Consider the following 18,521-nt stretch of genomic DNA (forward strand, 5'->3'; position numbering starts at 1 on the left):
CGACTTCAACTTCTGTGGTCTGATCCCCTCTGCAATGCATTACAATACAATCTGTATTGTAATGCATTAACTGTCAGCTTTTATGTTGACAGCCTGCCTATGAGACCCAGCCTAAGGGCTGGATCTCACAGGCTTCCGTAGAAGGCAAGCCCCGATGCCTATGGAGGGCATTGGGCTTGTCTTCCTGCCATCAAGTCCCCGCCACTGCAGTGCAGGGACCCGATGGAGATGTGGAGGGCACCCGTACCCTTCGCATGTCGCAGTCAGCTTTGACCGTGGCATACAAGGGGTTAATACGCCGCCATCGGTGTCTTCCCCGATGCTGGCGTATGCAGCAGGGTCCCGGCTGTCAGTGACTGCTGGTTCCGTGCCACTGATCGGGCGGGTGCAGCTCTTGCACCCGCCCGATCAGCCTGCCGTACATTTACGTCTCTGGTACATAAGTCATGTCCAGCTGTGACGTACGGCAAGGGTCCTTAAGGGGTTAAAGGGGTTGTCTCATAAACAGAATGAAATCTGGCAGATTCACTTCTCTAAACCCTGGTTGATCATTGGTGATATGTTTGCCAAAACTGTGTTACTTAAAGTATAACTGTCATTCTTTTTTTATTTTTGTAATGGATAGGGGCAGTGATACTGACCATTTTGTGATATACTTTATTTACTGAAATCATACATTTTTATTAGAAAATTTGCTCTAACGTGGCCCATTCTTAGCCTTAGCGACGCTCGTCTGTCTTCTGTTTACATAACACAGTCAATGTTGAGCAAGTCTCCACTGTTATATAAACAGAAGATAGAGGAGCGTTTCTAAGGCTCAAAATGGGCCACTTTAGAGGTATTTTTGTAATAGAAATATACTGTACGATTTCAGTAATTAAAGTATATTTAAAAATGATCAGTATCACTTCCCCTATTCATTACAAAAATAAAAAAAATAATGACAGTTACACTTTAAGGCTGGGTTCACACTTGAGCGTATTTGATATGCGCGTTTTTGTGCGTGTTTTTGTCCATAGTCAACGCGCGTATTACGCATGTTTGTGTGATTGACAGCAGTGTCCTATGGCCGCAAACGCGCGACAAAACGCCCCAAAGAAGCTCAAGAACTTTTTTGAGCGTAGGGCATTTTTCAGCGCGTTCAAACGCGCTGTAAAACGCTCAAATAAGGACCAGGGCCATAGGGAAGCATTGGTTTTCATGTGTTGAGCGTTTTACAGCGCGTTTGAACGCGCTGTAAAACGCTCAAGTGTGAACCCAGTCTAAATGTACACCTTGTCCACCAGAATTACTCTCTTGTACGACTTTGTCAAAGGAAAAAAAATCCTGTGGTCCAGAATAACAGGATAAATAGTGTCCTTAACCCCTTAAGGACACATGACGTACCGGTACGGCATGTTTCCCGAGTACTTAAGGACACATGACATACCGGTACGTCATGGCTTTAAATCGCGATTCCGGTGCCGCGGGGGTTAATCGGAGCAGGATGCCGGCTGAAATCATTCAGCCGGCATCCTGTAACAACGCCATCAAATGACCCCCCCCCCGTATCGGTGATCGCAGAAAACCGCAGGTCAATTCAGACCTGCGGTTTGCTGCGTTTCCCGGTGACCCGATGAACCGGAAAAAGACTGCGATCGGTGGCGTGATTATACACCACCAATCACAGTCCGAAGATTTGAAGAGGCGGTGCTGGCACTGGTGCTGAATGCTGCTGTCCAGGGTGCTGATTGGTGCAGGGGAGAGAGATTCAAACTTCCTGCGCTCCTCTCTCCCCTCCTCTTCCTTTTCTGCACGAGCACCCTGCAGCACCGTCCAGCACCAGCTCCTGAGTCCCCCCTAATCGTAATCCATCACCCTCCTGCACCCATCGCCCTCCAGGTAGGTTAGGGTCAGTGAGGGAGAGGCACCGTTAAACAGGGATAGAAGGGAAAAGTTAGTTAGGGAAAAAAAAAGCACTTTTATTCGAAACTTTTTTGTTTAAGCTCTCAGACCCTAGACCCCCCTGCCACTTGTCCCGCCCCCCCCCACCTCTTTTTTTTTTTTTTCTGCGTGCGCTGACTGGCCGGCACTCTTAGCGTCCGGCCACTGTTAGCGCATCGCCCGCCCCACCGCTGATCAGCATTGTACTGCTGATCAGCAAGTTTGAACTTTAATTTTTTCCTAACACTTGCCCATTTTTTTGCTTGGACTTTTTAGTACGCGAACACCCGTGCCCCCACACACACAATAAAGGTTTGCACACACGCACATACACACGCGCACACACACATACCCATGGCCCGCCGGATGTTCTCGGTGGAGGAGGCATACGCCCAGATTGCCTCCGACTCCGAGAGCCCCAGTGAGGATGAGGATGACCCCACGTTCCTTTTGTCATCCGCATCCTCCTCCTCATCATCTGATGACGATGAGCCCCCAAGGCGGCGGAGACGCCGCCAGGTGGAGCCAGGGGCCCCACATGCTAGGAATCCTGTGGCCCACCCTAGTACGAGTCGCCCTTGGGTTCGTACTGGTTTCCCGGCCCACCAAATAAGCCCACCGGAGCCCCCTGCCGATGAACTTAGCTGGTGTCCCCCAGTGGATTTTGAGCCTGAGATTCCGGATTTTGCTGGCAATCCAGGAATCCAGATTCCCACAGTGGGGTTTACTGAAATGGACTTTTTTAGTTTGTTTTTCAGTAGCCCATTTGTGAATCTGATGGTGGAGCAGACGAACCTGTACGCCCAACAGTTCGTTGCTCAGCACCCGGGCTCATTTTTGGCTAGACCCGGTGGCTGGACGCCGGTCAGTGCAGCCGAGATGAGGACATTTTGGGGCCTCGTGCTGCATATGGGTCTAGTGCAAAAACCCAGTGTCAGGCAATACTGGAGTGGGGACATCCTCTACCAGACCCCACTCTACAGTATGGCCATGACACGCTCCAGGTTTGAGGCCATCCGGGAATGTCTGCATTATTCCGATAATGCAGCATGTCTCCCCCGAAATGATCCTGCCTATGACCGTCGGCCGGTCATCGATCACCTTGGGGCCAAATTTGAGCAGGCCTACGTACCTGGAAGGGAGGTCGCGGTTGATGAGTCTCTCTTTGCGTTCAAGGGGAGACTCAGTTTCCGCCAATACATTCCCACAAAGCGGGAGAGGTATGGCGTGAAGCTATACAAAATTTGTGAGAGTGCCTCAGGGTACACTTACAAATATCGTGTGTACGAGGGGCGAGATTCCTGTATTCAACCCCCAGAATGTCCCCCCACTCTGGGTGTTAGCGGGAAACTTGTGTGGGACCTTATGTACCCACTGCTAGATAAGGGTTATCACTTGTACGTGGACAACTTTTATACTAGCATTCCCTTGTTCAGGTCCCTTGCTGCCAGATCCACGTTCGCTTGTGGGACTGTGCGGAAAAATCAGCACGGCCTCCCTGCCCACCCCCTCCAGGTACCTTTCCCCCAGGGGTGAGACCCGTGCACTTACCAGTGGAAACCTGTTGCTGGTCAGGTATAAGGACAAGAGGGATGTCCTTATGATGTCCACAATCCACGGTAATGGCATCACCCCTGTCCCTGTGCGAGGTACCGCAGCAACGGTCCTCAAGCACGATTGTATCGTCAACTATAATCGGTATATGGGAGGAGTTGATCTCTCTGATCAAGTCCTCAAGCCATATAACGCCATGCGCAAAACCCGGGCATGGTACAAAAAAGTTGCGGTCTACTTGGTACAGGTTGCCATGTACAACTCTTTTGTACTATCCCGAAGCGCTGGTAGCACAGGGACATTCCTCCAATTCTATGAGGCAGTCCTCAAGGACCTGATCTTTTCGGACCGGGAAAGAGCAGGCCGGAGTACCTCGGGAACTGGAGGTGCCCGGATCGTCCCTGGCCAACATTTTCCAGGTGTGGTCCCCCATACTGGAAAGAAGGGACGAACCCAAAAAAGATGCAGATCACACTTCCATGGAGTACAAAATTTTTATAATCCCCAACAGTCCCCTAGAGAACATAAAAAACTATGTCTCTCAGACTTTGGAGACACAGAAACAATATATTTTTTTTCCAAAAATATTAGTTTTAGTGCAGGCATCCTCAAACTGCGGCCCTCCAGATGTTGTAAAACTATAACTCCCAGCATGCCCAGACAACCTACAGCCATCAGCAGGGCATGGTGGGAATTGTAGTTTTACAACATCTGGAGGGCCGCAGTTTTAGGATGCCTGCTTATTGTTTCCAAAGTCTGAGAGCCATACATATTGGGCATCGCCGCGTCCGTAAAAATATTCTCTATAAAAGTAACATGTAACCCAACCCCCCCGGATGAACAGCGTTAAAAAAATTAAAAAAAAAGTGTAAAAAAATGAAATTTTTGGACACCTAACATCACAAAAAGTGTAATAGCGAGTGATCAAAATGTCATATGCACCCGCAATTAGTGCCAATAAAACCGCCATCTCATCCCTACATTAGATAGTCGGGGTCACTTTTATGGAGTTTCTACTCTAGGGGTGCATCAGGGGGCTTGAAAGGGTACATGGTGTAAATAAACCAGTCCAGCAAAATCTGCCTTCCAAAAACCATATGGTGTCCCCCTTCTTCTATGTCCTGCCGTTTAGCCAAATAGTAGTTTACGACCACATATGAGGTGTTTCTGCAAACTACAGAATCAGGGCAACCCATATTGAGTTTTGTTTGGCTGTTAACCCATTTTTTCCAGTAATAAAGTAAGGGTTAAAATGGAAAATTTTCCCAAAAATTGAAATTCCAAAATTGTTTCTCCATCTGCCATTAACTCTTGTGGAACACCTAAAGGATTAACAAAGTTTGTAAACCCAGTTTTGAATACCTTGAGGGGTGTACTTTCTTAGATGGAGTTGCTTTTTTGGAATTTCTATTCTAGGGGTGCAAGGGGAGGCTTGAAATGGGACATGGTATAAACAAAACCAGATGAAATAAATAGTTAGGGGGCACTCGGCTATCTGGAACCAATGGATGTTCAATACAATATTAGAATTATAATGTAATAGATTTATTCAATATAACTATATGTGTAAATAAAATTACAATTATAATATCATCCACATTAGAAAACAATAACCTTTCACAATTATAAAAGGCGCCAAAAAAAGTTACATACACAATCCAAACATAAAACTCCAAGTTAATCTCTAGATAAAACACTAATATATAAAAAATGTGATTATATTAGAAATGAACAATATACACATATGGATGCACAGTCTTGGGTTGGGACTGTTCAAAGAACTCCTAATAGAGAAGCGCTGATTTGTAGGTGGAGGATTGTTATGACTATACTCCAACTTTGGCCAAGATATACCAATGTATTCCAGTCCTCAAAAACACAAGCGGCTGATTCACGAGGGGTTAATAGTGCAAGCTAGGTAACAAAAGTTAGCAGCACTATAAGATTGGTGAATGTCAACGGATAGCCCCTACAGTTGTAGATAAGCACCCAAATTCGTCACTTATAATTCGGATCGAGGCATCAACAGATGAATGTATCAATAAATTCGGTGCGTATATTCAATACGCTATACATAAATTCGATGTATATAATTAAATTCGAGGCAAACAGTTATGGATATATTCGGTACGTATATTCAGTACGTTACCCTTCCATGTGCCGCATACATTAAATTGATCCTCCTAAGTCAGAAGATATCTTCATGCGATAAGGACGCAGACTGCAAAATCTGTCCTGCAAAATCTGCCTTCCAAAACCCATATGGCATTCCCCTCTTTCTATGTCCTCCTGTTTGGCCAAACAGTAGTTTATGACCACATATGGGGTGTTTTTGCAAACTACAGAATCAGGGAAACCCATATTGAGTTTTGTTTGGCTGTTAACCCTTACTTTATTGTTGGAAAAAATGGGTTAAAATGGAAAATTTTCCATAAAATATAAATTTCTAAATTGGTTCTCCATCTGCCATTAACTCTTGTGGAACACCTAAAGGGTTAATAAAGTTTGTAAACCCAGTTTTGAATACCTTGAGGGGTGTACTTTCTTAGATGGAGTCACTTTTTTGGAATTTCTATTCTAGGGGTGCAAGGGGGGGCTTCAAATGGGACATGGTATAAACAAAACCAGTTCTGCAAAATCTGCCTTCCAAAACCCATATGGCGTTCCCCTCTTTCTATGTCCTCCCGTTTGGCCAAACAGTAGTTTACGACCACATATGGGGTGTTTTTGCAAACTATAGAATCAGGGCAACCCATATTGAGTTTTGTTTGGCTGTTAACCCTTACTTTATTGTTGGAAAAAATGGGTTAAAATGGCAAATTTTAAAAAAAAATTGAAATTTCTAAATTGGTTCTCCATCTGCCATTAACTCTTGTGGAACACCTAAAGGGTTAACAAAGTTTGTAAACCCAGTTTTGAATACCTTGAGGGGTGTACTTTCTTAGATGGAGTCACATTTTTGAAATTTCTATTCTAGGGGTGCAAGGGGGGGCTTGAAATGGGACATGGTATAAACAAAACCAGTCCTGCAAAATCTGCCTTGCAAAACCCATATGGTGTTCCCCTCCTTCTATGTCCTCCCGTTTGTCCAAACAGTAGTTTACGACCACATATGGGGTGTTTCTGCAAACTAAAGAATCAGGGCAACCCATTTTGAGTTTTATTTGTCAGTTAACCCTTGTTTTTTTTCCTAAAAAAAATTGATTATATTGGAAAATTTTCCAAAAAAATCTAAATTCTTAAATTTTATGTCCATTTGCCATGAAGTCTTGTGGAAGACCTAAAGGGTTAACAAAGTTTGTAAAAACAGTTTTGAATACCTTGAGGGGTGTAGTTTCTATAATGGGGTCATTTTTGGGTGGTTTCTATTATGTAAGCCTCACAAAGTGACTTCAAACCTAAACTGGTCCATAAAAAGTGGGATTTTGAAGATTTCTGAAAAATTTCAAAATTTGCTTCTAAACTTCTAAGCTATGTAACATCCCCAAAAAATAAAATATCATTCCCAAAATGCTACAATCATGAAGTAGACATATGGGGAATGTAAAGTCATCACAATTTATTGGGGTATTACTATGTATTACAGAAGTAGAGAAACTGAAACTTTGAAATTTGCTAATTTTTCCCAATTGTTGTTAAATATGGTATTTTTTTATGCAAAAAAATTTACTTTTTTGACCCAATTTTAGCAGTGTCATGAAGTACAATATGTGACGAAAAAACAATCTCAGAACAGCCTGGGTAAGTCAAAGCGTTTTAAAGTTATCAGCACTTAAAGTGACACTGGTCAGATTTGCAAAAAATGGCCTGGTCCTTAAGGTGAAATAGGGCTGTGTCCTTAAGGGGTTAAAGGGACTATCTGGCTCTTTGAAACTGATGACCTCTTCTCTGGATTGGTCATCAGCATCTGATTGGTGGAGGTCTGACACCCAGGACCTCAGCCGTTTGAAAAGGTCTTTACATGGGGTTGAGCTACGCCTGGTCGTGACGTCACCGGCCTAGGGTAAGCAGCGAGAAGACCGTAGCGCTCTCAGGAGCACCAAGGTGTTCTCAAACAACGGATTGGCGGGGGTAGATGCTGATGACCCTTCTAGAGGATATGTCATCAGTTTCAAAGAGACGGATAACCCCTTTAAGATGTTAATGCTCATTGGAAATTTGTCTTACCACATTGTAAAATGTTGGGGGGACAATTTCACAATCAGAGGCATCTCCGTGCAATTTTGCACCAAAGTGTAACATTTTGTACAAAATGAATAGTAAGGTACTATAACCTATTGGAGATGTAACCTCCACCCCCCCCTCCCAATCCAAGTAATAAATGGGCCGCAGCATCAGTAACGCACAGTGGTTGATTCTGAAATGTTCCCCCTGACAATTTAAAGATCCATAGAAGTCCCAGTGGTTGGACCTTTACACTTGGTAGTTTACAGAATATTTATACTAGTCATATGCTATAACTTAAGCCCAGCACAGATAAATGTAGAAAGCAATATTACATCATTTCAAACGGATGAAACTACAGTGGTCAGGTTAAAAAATGACGACACATTTTGCTGTAGACCTTTATTTGCAGCTCTGGCTACAGTAGATTTATACATGAGTTTAATATCTGTTCTACTCGCCTCAGAGAAAAATAGATGGTATTTCAAATAAGATTTCAAGCTTACACAGATCTCTATAAAGGTCACGTCAGACAAAAAGGCAGAGGGCTCAGAGCCGGGAATATTTAATTAACTAAATGTATTTTGATAGTTTACACTAAATATAAATATTCATACCCACATTTCCACGTATAAAATGGCCATTCTGTCAGCATAAATCACTTGGTCAATACATGTATCTATAGGGTTTGTAAAAGCAGGCAAAAGAACTGACATATGAAAATGGCTACAGAGGGCATGCTCCATTAGGACAACTCCTGTTATGTGCTCTATTATGGCCTGTGGACTTCATAGAAGGGGTTTACAGCTCCGTCCACCTCTACTATAATCCACAGTTGAGAGAGCCATCAACAAGCAGTGGATCTTGCTCTGTCCACCTAAAGCCGGCAAAAACAGCTGTTTGCCAGATGTGTCCAGACCTGGAGGTAAGGTGACTGTAACAGAGGTTTCCTTATTAAAATTGTTTATGGTGAGAAAGCGCGGTCACCAAAACAGACCGGTTAAAGTTAGAAAAGAGGAATGCTCCAAAACTACCACTGGTAATGCTATTAAATAAAGGCACCCTGTATGTTAAAGGGGCTGTCCAAGTACTCAGACTGGTGCTAAAAAGTAAAACGATTGACACTCATCCTGACCAATTCTCTACTGCTACCATTCCGAAACTTGCAGGGTCGTCACTGGTCCCAGTCCCTGGTCACACAGGAAATGCCAGTGGTAACCACAGTCAACTAGTGATTTGCTTCGTGATCTTCTGCAATTTACTGCGTGCCAAGTCCAGACTAGAAAGCAGCAGTGACCTGGTAGGTGTCAGGTGTTAAGAAGCATGGGATCACTTAGGGAGACAGTATCTTTTTTTGTTTCTTTACAACAGGGGTGCACAACCTTTTTTTGGTCTGGGGTTCGCATTGTCACATCACTATTTCAAGGGGTCGCAAAAAAAAAAAATTAAAAAAAAAATCTGTGCTCGTCGTTGGTTCTTCATTCTGTTCTATTGATCATCGGTAACACATTCCTGATTACACAGGGAGATGTGCTCACGATTATCGTACATCTTTCATCCTGATAAAATATGCAAATCATCAGATTCCTTGTTTATCGGCTGATCAGTGGCACAATTATACCGGACCGATATCAGGAATGAGCATATCTATAAAGACTTGCTTCCAGTAATTGTCCCGAAGATTGTGCAGTATAATAGGAACGTACAGATGTTCCTGTAAAAAAAAAAAATTTTAACACGTTCCTGCCGCATGGCCCTGAAACAGAAGAATCATACTCTCCTGCTCCCTGCCGCTCCCGCTGTCTCCATTTTCTGGTTCCGGCGCTGTTTACATCCGGCTGGCTGTGGGCATAGTCACTTGTACCGCTCCAGCCAATGATTGGCCTCAGTGGTGATGTGGCCACAAGCAGCCTTTCACTGCGGAAGATGGAGACAGCGAGAGCAGCATGGAGCAGGTAAGTATAAATCCTCTATTTCAGGGACCATGCTGCAGGAACTTGTTAAAAAATTTTTTTTACTGAGAGACCCCTTTAAGTGGCGACATTTCCTTCCTGCCTCCTATTCTAAAATGAGTGCTTTACACTGCAGAGGACTGCACTCACTGGTTATTACCACCTTCTGCACCCCCAGATATACTGTAGGTGCCCTGTAATAACCAGTAAGCGTTTATCCTGAAGGCTCACGCACCTGGCCATTGTTTTAGTCCGCATCCGAGCAGCATTTTTTGGGGCTTGGATGCAGACCCATTCTCTTCAATGGGGCCGCAAAAGCACTCCGTGTGCTGTCTGCATCTGTTACTCCGTTCTGCAAAATGCAGAACACACATGGCTGGTATCTGTGTTTTGCAGACCAAAAACACAGTATGATTGTGTGTATGAGGCCTTACTAGCCGGGAAAGCTCTCATTGGTTAACCCTTTAATGACCAGGCCTGAAACAGCCTTAATGACCAGTCACTATTTTGTGATTTAGCGCACATGGTTCAAACACTTGTAACTTTTTTATTTGTTGGACTACCAAAATAACTTTTGCAGCTTTTTATTACATAACACAGGGCTTTTTAAAATATTTTTTTGTTTTATTAGGGGAAACTTTAAAAAAAAATTTAAGTCATTTTTATTCAAACTATAGCTCATTATTTAAATATGCAAATTATTATAATTAGTTACCTATATGTGTTGGATCGTTTTATTATACAATATGTATAGTTTCACATGAATAATTGTAATGGTTTTGGTTGGTGTGGGTGTTTTTTTCTTTTATATAATTTATTATTTTTTCTTGTTTTGTAACTTATTTTTTTTTAATAATATTTCTGCTACAAAAAGACCTTTGGAAGACACTGACTATTTTACACATTTACTTTTTTTCCTTTTATTTGTATTTTATTTATTTAGTATTTTTAAATTTATCATCACTTTATTATTTATTTTTAAAATATATTTTTGCCACATAATATGACAGTGAACAGTTTTATTTTGCACTTTTTCCTTTTTATTGTTTTCTTTTTTTCATATATATTTTTGCAGTACACTGTATGTCCCCCAAGAGGTGTCCTCTGGGGACACAGACTTTTTTTTTTTTGCACTTTTTTCCCTTTTATTTCTTTATTGTGTTTTTATTTTTTTAATTTTATTTTAAACTGTTTATATACATTTGCCACATAAATTGTCCCCAAAAGGTCCATAAAGACCTTTGGGGACACAGATTTTTTTTGCACTATTTCAACTGTAACTGGAGCATCCAAAGGAGCCACAGTTTTACAGGGAAAACCAGCCTTCTGGGGAGGCTTTGTACAGGGCAGAGTTGGTAAAGCTCTGTACTCCTCTGCCTCTGACAGCTGACACCCGGTGATCACCGGGTTTAAACTGCACAGCGCGCCGCTCACCTATCTTAGGAGAAGGCAGAAGCACTGATACACTGCTTCTGCCTACTCCTCGGGTCTTGTGCTGTCTCTGACAGCCAGGGACCTGTCCAGCTACTGTCACAGTGCAGGAGCTGTAATCCTGCAATTGGGTGGCGCTCCGGGCAGAAAGTCAGCTGTGTTTCTGCCCAGCAGGATGATGGCCGCAAACCATGGCTCTGGGGGTCCACATGCGTACTTTATTTAAAAAAATTGTCTCACTGGACAACCCCTTTAACCCTTTCTCTGCCAAGGACAGTGGCATGACCTTGCTACTGATGGCCAGGTCTTGTTTTAAGGCTAAAAATCTACGCTTTATAAGAAAGCTGGGTGCTAGCTTTGATACATCTGGAAATAAAGTCTTGTGAAGAGGCAGCTGTAATTGACTGCAGCTCTCACTCCTGATCCGGGCTCTAAAGCTTCTATCTCTGACTGTACAGCAGCTGGTTTTAAAGCTTTGATTGTCAGCAGGTATCAAATGGCAAAGTACTGTATCAGTAGCAAGGACGTTCCATCTTGCAAGGACTTATGAGATATGTGCTTGGCAGAGAATGGGTTAAAAGAGTTGTCCATACTGCTATACAGTCTGAAATAAACCAGACCGAAGTACCCCCCTTCACCTTCAGGTAAGTGGTTGTTGTAGGGGATGTGTAAACAGGCTGCAGGGTAGGAGGAGACACACATTCTCCTCTCTCTGTACCCTCTACTCCCAGGGGAAGAGGCAACAAGAACGTATATGCATGTTACAAATTCCTCCATTAATCAGCAAAGTTTCTTTCTGATTGTCACATACAAGAGGTCTATTTTTTTCCAGAAAAGGAGCGAGAAAATAAGCACTTGCTCATCTAATCACCCCTCTGCATCTAATTAGGCCTTTAATTGATGCTCCGACATTTACAGGCGTCAGGATTGTGGCATCTAATTAGTCATAGAAAACACTCATAGAAAGCACCAGACTCAGACACACAAACATCAACAATGTTTCCATTTAACACTATTCTTATCCTGTGCATACGCAACCTTTAGCAATATCATTTACATACTACAGTAATAGGAATATCTAATATATTCCTGACAAACGGAACAGATTTCTGTTAGGCTACTTTCACACCTGCGTTAGGTGCAGATCTGTCTGGTATCTGCACAGACGGATCCGCACCTATAATGCAAACGCTTGTATCCGTTCAGAACGGGTCAGTTTGCATTATGAAGAACAAAGTCAAAACGGATCCGTCCTGACTTACATTGAAAGTCAATGGGGGACGGATCCGTTTTCAATTGCACCATATTGTGTCAGTGAAAACGGATCCGTCCCCATTGACTTACATTGTAAGTCAGGACGGATCCGTTTTGCTCCGCATCATCAGGCGGACATCAAAACGCTGCAAGCAGCGTTTTGGTGTCCGCATCCAGAGCGGAATGGAGGTGGAACGGAGCCAAACTGATACATTCTGAACGGATCCTTATCCATTCAGAATGCATTGGGGCTAAACTGATCCGTTTTGAACTGTTTGTGAGATCCCTGAAACGGATCTCACAAACGGAATTCAAAACGCCTGTGTGAAAGTAGCCTTAGTCAAAAAATTAATTTTTGACCTCAAACTGTCACCATAAACAATAATTTTCAATTAGTTTAAAACAAACAAACACACCTCTACTCCAGCTTTTCAGATGAGTGTAAGGCCTCATGCACACGTCCGTATTTTTTTGCGGTCCGCAAAACGGGGTTCCGTTTTCCCGTGATCCGTGACCGTTTTTTCGTCCGTGGGTCTTCCTTGATTTTTGGAGGATCCACGGACATGAAAAAAAAGTCGTTTTGGTGTCCGCCTGGCCGTGCGGAGCCAAACGGATCCGTCCTGAATTACAATGCAAGTCAATGGGGACGGATCCGTTTGACGTTGACACAATATGGTGCAATTTCAAACGGATCCGTCCCCCATTGACTTTCAATGTAAAGTCAGGAGTTAATATACCATCGGATCTGAGTTTTCTCCAATCCGATGGTATATTTTAACTTGAAGCTTCCCCATCACCATGGGAACGCCTCTATGTTAGAATATACTGTCGGATTTGAGTTACATCGTGAAACTCAAATCCGACAGTATATTCTAACACAGAGGCGTTCCCATGGTGATGGGGACGCTTCAGGTTAGAATATACTAACAGAACTGTGTACATGACTGCCCCCTGCTGCCTGGTAGGTGCTGCCAGGCAGCAGGGGGCAGCCCCCCCCCCCCTATAGTTAACACATTGGTGGCCAGTGTGGCCGCCCCCCCCCCTCCCTCCCCTGTAGTTAACTCATTGGTGGCCAGCGCGGCCGCCCCCCCCCCTCCCCTGTAGTTAACTCATTGGTGGCCAGGGCGGCCGGCCCCCCTCCCTCCCCTATAGTTAACTCGTTGGCGGCCAGTGGGCCCCCCCCTCCCTCCCCTGTAGTTAACTCATTGGTGGCCAGTGGGCCTTCTCCCCTCCCTCCCCCTCCTAATTAAAATCTCCCCCCTATCATTGGTGGCAGCGGAGTGTACCGATCGGAGTCCCAGTTTAATCGCTGGGGCTCCGATCGGTAACCATGGCAACCAGGACGCTACTGCAGTCCCGGTTGCCATGGTTACTTAGCAATTTGTAGAACCATTATACTTACCTGCGAGCTGCGATCTCTGCGTCCGGCCGGGAGCTCCTCCTACTGGTAAGTGACAGGTCCGGCCGGGAGCTCCTCCTACTGGTAAGTGACATGACATGACACTTACCAGTAGGAGGAGCTCCCGGCCGGACCTGTCACTTACCAGTAGGAGGAGCTCCCGGCCTGACGCAGAGATCGCAGCTCGCAGGTAAGTATAATGGTTCTACAAATTGCTAAGTAACCATGGCAACCGGGACTGCAGTAGCGTCCTGGTTGCCATGGTTACCGATCGGAGCCCCAGCGATTAAACTGGGACTCCGATCGGTACACTCCGCTGCCACCAATGATAGGGGGGAGATTTTAATTAGGAGGGGGAGGGAGGGGAGAAGGCCCACTGGCCACCAATGAGTTAACTACAGGGGAGGGAGGGGGGGGCCCACTGGCCGCCAACGAGTTAACTATAGGGGAGGGAGGGGGGCCGGCCGCCCTGGCCACCAATGAGTTAACTACAGGGGAGGGGGGGGGGGCGGCCGCGCTGGCCACCAATGAGTTAACTACAGGGGAGGGAGGGGGGGGGCCGGCCACACTGGCCACCAATGTGTTAACTATAGGGGGGGGGGGGCTGCCCCCTGCTGCCTGGCAGCACCTACCAGGCAGCAGGGGGCAGTCATGTACACAGTTCTGTTAGTATATTCTAACCTGAAGCGTCCCCATCACCATGGGAACGCCTCTGTGTTAGAATATACTGTCGGTTCTGAGTTTTCACAAAGTGAAAACTCAGCTCTGAAAAAGCTTTTATGCAGACGGATCTTCGGATCCGTCTGTATAAAAACTAACCTACGGCCACGGATCACGGACACGGATGCCAATCTTGTGTTCATCCGTGTTCTTTCACGGACCCATTGACTTGAATGGGTCCGTGAACCGTTGGCCGTGAAAAAAATAGGACAGGTCCTATTTTTTTCACGGCCAGGAAACACGGATAACGGATGCGGCTGCAAAACGGTGCATTTTCCGATTTTTCCACGGACCCATTGAAAGTCGATGGGTCCGCGAAAAAAAACTGAAAACGGCACAACGGCCACGGGTGCACACAACGGTCGTGTGCATGAGGCCTTATACAAATGCTTGTTTCCATGATATGGACCCAACACCACAGTTATGACACTCTAATTCATTTTCTGATGAACCATAGGAGGTTCAGGTTTTTTGTCCATAATATGGGAGCAATAGAGCATTTGCATTATGCCTGTCTAAAAGCGGCCTTAATTAACATATCATATTAGGTTTAGGGATTTATAATTTTTTTATTAAAATTACAGTTTATATAAGGGGATAGAAAATGACATACCTATATAATTTCCAACATTAGTATGCAAAAGTTGGTTGAGCATTCCTGTGGTTTCTGGATTTCTTTAACATGCAGCCGTGATTGTAGACATGTTATGAATGAGCTCTTCCTATTTTACAAGTTTTTGAAGAATATATTTTATTTGCTTAAAGGGGGTTCTGCAGTTTTTTTAAACTGATGATCGTCGGGGGTCCGACACCCGGGACCCCTGCCGATCAGCTGTTTGAGAAGGAAGGCAGCGGCGCTGGCAGTAGTGCCGCGGCCTTCTCGCTGTTTACCGCAGCCGCAGTAATGTCACAACTAGTATCACTGGCCTGGGAGCGGCTAAGCTCCATTCAAGTGAATAGAGCTTAGCCCCGCCCAGGCCATTGATACTAGTCGTGACATCAGTGGGCCTGCGGTAAACAGCGAGAAGGCTGCGGCGCTACTGCCAGTGCCTCTGCCTTCTCAAACAGCTGATTGGCAGGGGTCCCGGGTGTCGGGATGCTGACGATCTATCCAGAGGATAGATCATTAGTTTAAAAAAACTGCAGAACCCCTTTAACGACTGATAGAGTATGCATTTTAGTCACTAATTTGAATTTGTGCAATTTATGCTCATATTCACTGTTTTCTGAAAAATTGCATAAAGGTGGTTGTGTATTAATTACTGAGTAGTATTTTTATACATATATTATATGCTGTGCACTTACAGAGAATGTAGATTTTGGTAACATAGTAACTGTTTGCTATGTACAGTACATATTTCCAATATGCTATACTGTCGCATTGGCACTTATACCCTCCTTCTCTACACTTGGCTGCGGTATCGCAGTAGGACCGCACAAACTACTGCACACTAAGTAAAACTGAATAAATATGAAAGATACCGCACACTCCTTTCCCTAAACCAGTAAAATGCCCCTGCTGAAAGTAGGTCGCAGACACTTATAACCAATTGTAACATAAGTTACCTCACTAGTGGTTCTCGTTCTGCGGCGTCTATCTTCCTCTGTATGCAGTATGGGGATCAAGCTTAGTATGGTTCTGGTATCTAAGATGCGGGACGCTCCCCGGCCGGTGGCACGATATTGTGCATATAAGTTGTACCTCGCGCTCTCAAGGAGCGAATAGTGATGTCACTATACAAACTACGGATAGTTGCGAGTAGCAAACTTTGTGTCTGCTATCTACTCTCAGCAGTGGCATCTTACTGGTTTAGGGAAAGGAGTGCGCGGTATCTTTCATATTTATACAGTACATATTTGTGGATGATCAAATATTGCATGTTGGCAGAATGGGGTGGCTCTACTAGTCAGTAGGATGGAGTGGTGCTCAATATCTTAGTGTTAACTCCAACACACCAGAAAGTTATAAATGGATAGTAGTAAAAGATATGGCACTCATATACCTGGAGGACTGCCTAAACACTCGACTTTAATTGAGTTTAATTGTTACAATATTTCATAAGTCACAATATTTAAAAAGGTCATATTATTTAAAAAAAGCATACAAGATACGTAAATTGTACAGAAATTAAAAAACAAATTGATTAAAACATCACTAAAATGACGGTAAAGAATGAAAATCACTAAGGTTTGGGATGACTAATTAATCATATATTAATCACATATGCCTGACAGTATATAAGCACTTGGTATGTCCACCACCATAAAACCTGGTTATCGATTATAATAATCGCCTAAACCGGGTTTTCAATTGAAACAATCGCCGGATATTCGATTCGTACAATCGCCAAACGTTAATACACTTGTGTAATTTTTGCAAAAGAAATCGGCTGATCTCAGTTCGATTATTACCTGTGAGTTGCAGGTGCTATATGAGTCCACGCCGTACGTTCGAGCGACTAACAAAGTCAATATTTCATAATGGAAACTCTGTGCAATAGATCGCAAATTGATCACAATTAAAGTTATTCGGGAATTCAGCTCTAGGTGGCGTCCCACCTGTTTTTGAGCTGTCCCATAGGTTACTGACGTCTTCCTCAGTGGGCCACTGAGGAAGAAGTCAGTAACCTATGGGACTTCGAAACGCGTCTGGGAGGAATCTGGACTCTTTAACACCACCATTCTTGCGTACGCTGGAGAATACCTATATATTTACCTCCTTATCATCAGCCGTCTGAGAAACGGACCCGTCCCATACATGAATCAGTGCCCGTTGTGGAACTTCCTGGAGTGATATTGTTCCATTCCTACCTTGACTGGAACAAGCCAGGACTCGAGCACGAGGGACGCCGAAGTAGCGGAGACCAGAGGAAAAAGCCGCACTTTGATTTGGAGGGAAGGGATTAGTACAGCTCAAAAACAGGTGGGACGCCACCTAGAGCTGAATTCCCGAATAACTTTAATTGTGATCAATTTGCGATCTATTGCACAGAGTTTCCATTATGAAATATTGACTTTGTTAGTCGCTCGAACGTACGGCGTGGACTCATAGCACCTGCAACTCACAGGTAATAATCGAACTGAGATCAGCCGATTTCTTTTGCGAAAATTACACTAGTGTATTACAGTACCAACGTTTGGCGATTGTACGAATCGAATATCCGGTGATTGTTTCAATTGAAAACCCGGTTAAGGCGATTATTATAATCGATAACCAGGTTTTATGGTGGTGGACATACCAAGTGCTTATATACTGTCAGGCATATGTGATTAATATATGATTAATTAGTCATCCCAAACCTTAGTGATTTTCATTCTTTACCGTCATTTTAGTAATGTTTTAATCGATGTATATATGAGCTTTGCAAACCATGATATATTACTTTACATTGTTTTTGAGTATAAACCTCTGCCTGGATGTGAGTTTCAGGTGCAATGTTTGTTTTGATGCATTCTATATTTTTTTTATAATTCCTGTTTGACACAAAGTAACATGAAGGTGAACATAGCCATCAACAGCCCACCAAGACTATAGATGCTAAAATTTTATTTTAGGAAGTGTGGAGTATATCACTTTCTGCCTAGAGCATATTTTTACTCACTAATACTGACTTTTCATGCAATTTTTATATTTTCAACTGAAAAACTGTACTTGGCTGCGAAACTGAATGAAGGTGACTGTGTATAAAATGTTGAATGGCATTTTTACATGAGTGAGAAAAAAAAGAGTCAATATTGCTACCTTTGGTTTTAATTTATAATCTATATAATATTTTTAGACTTGTTTACTAAATACTCAAGTATAAATACGCACTTAAAGGACCATCTGTTTAACAACCATTGTCCATAACCAGTAGCGACATAGAATTACCTTGGGGAACAATATAACCCAATATAGAGGATTGGCGCTGAATAAATATATTTTTTGTGTAAATACCTATGAACAGGTCCCCCGTTTAATTAGAAATTTATATTCCGCATTTTGACAACATGCCAGGAGCATAATTTCAGAAAAGGAGAAAAACGAGAAGAAGGGACTGGAAGAGGAAGCAGGAGTGCACAGAGTGGCTTGGGTCCATCCTCAGTGCACTTAACTGCTCATTTGCATAAGGATTGAACACTTT

At 43.6% G+C, this 18,521-nt stretch overlaps 1 protein-coding gene across 3 annotated transcripts in view; it reads right to left on the reverse strand.

Annotated features, from left to right (window-relative positions):
• ELMO1 (engulfment and cell motility 1) overlaps positions 1-18,521 on the reverse strand; it is a 548,072-nt gene that overhangs the window by 95,996 nt on the left and 433,555 nt on the right. The gene's annotated exons all lie outside the window — the stretch shown is intronic.

This window comes from Bufo bufo, chromosome 5 (assembly GCF_905171765.1).
Source record: "Bufo bufo chromosome 5, aBufBuf1.1, whole genome shotgun sequence".
NCBI classification, from domain to species: domain Eukaryota; kingdom Metazoa; phylum Chordata; class Amphibia; order Anura; family Bufonidae; genus Bufo; species Bufo bufo.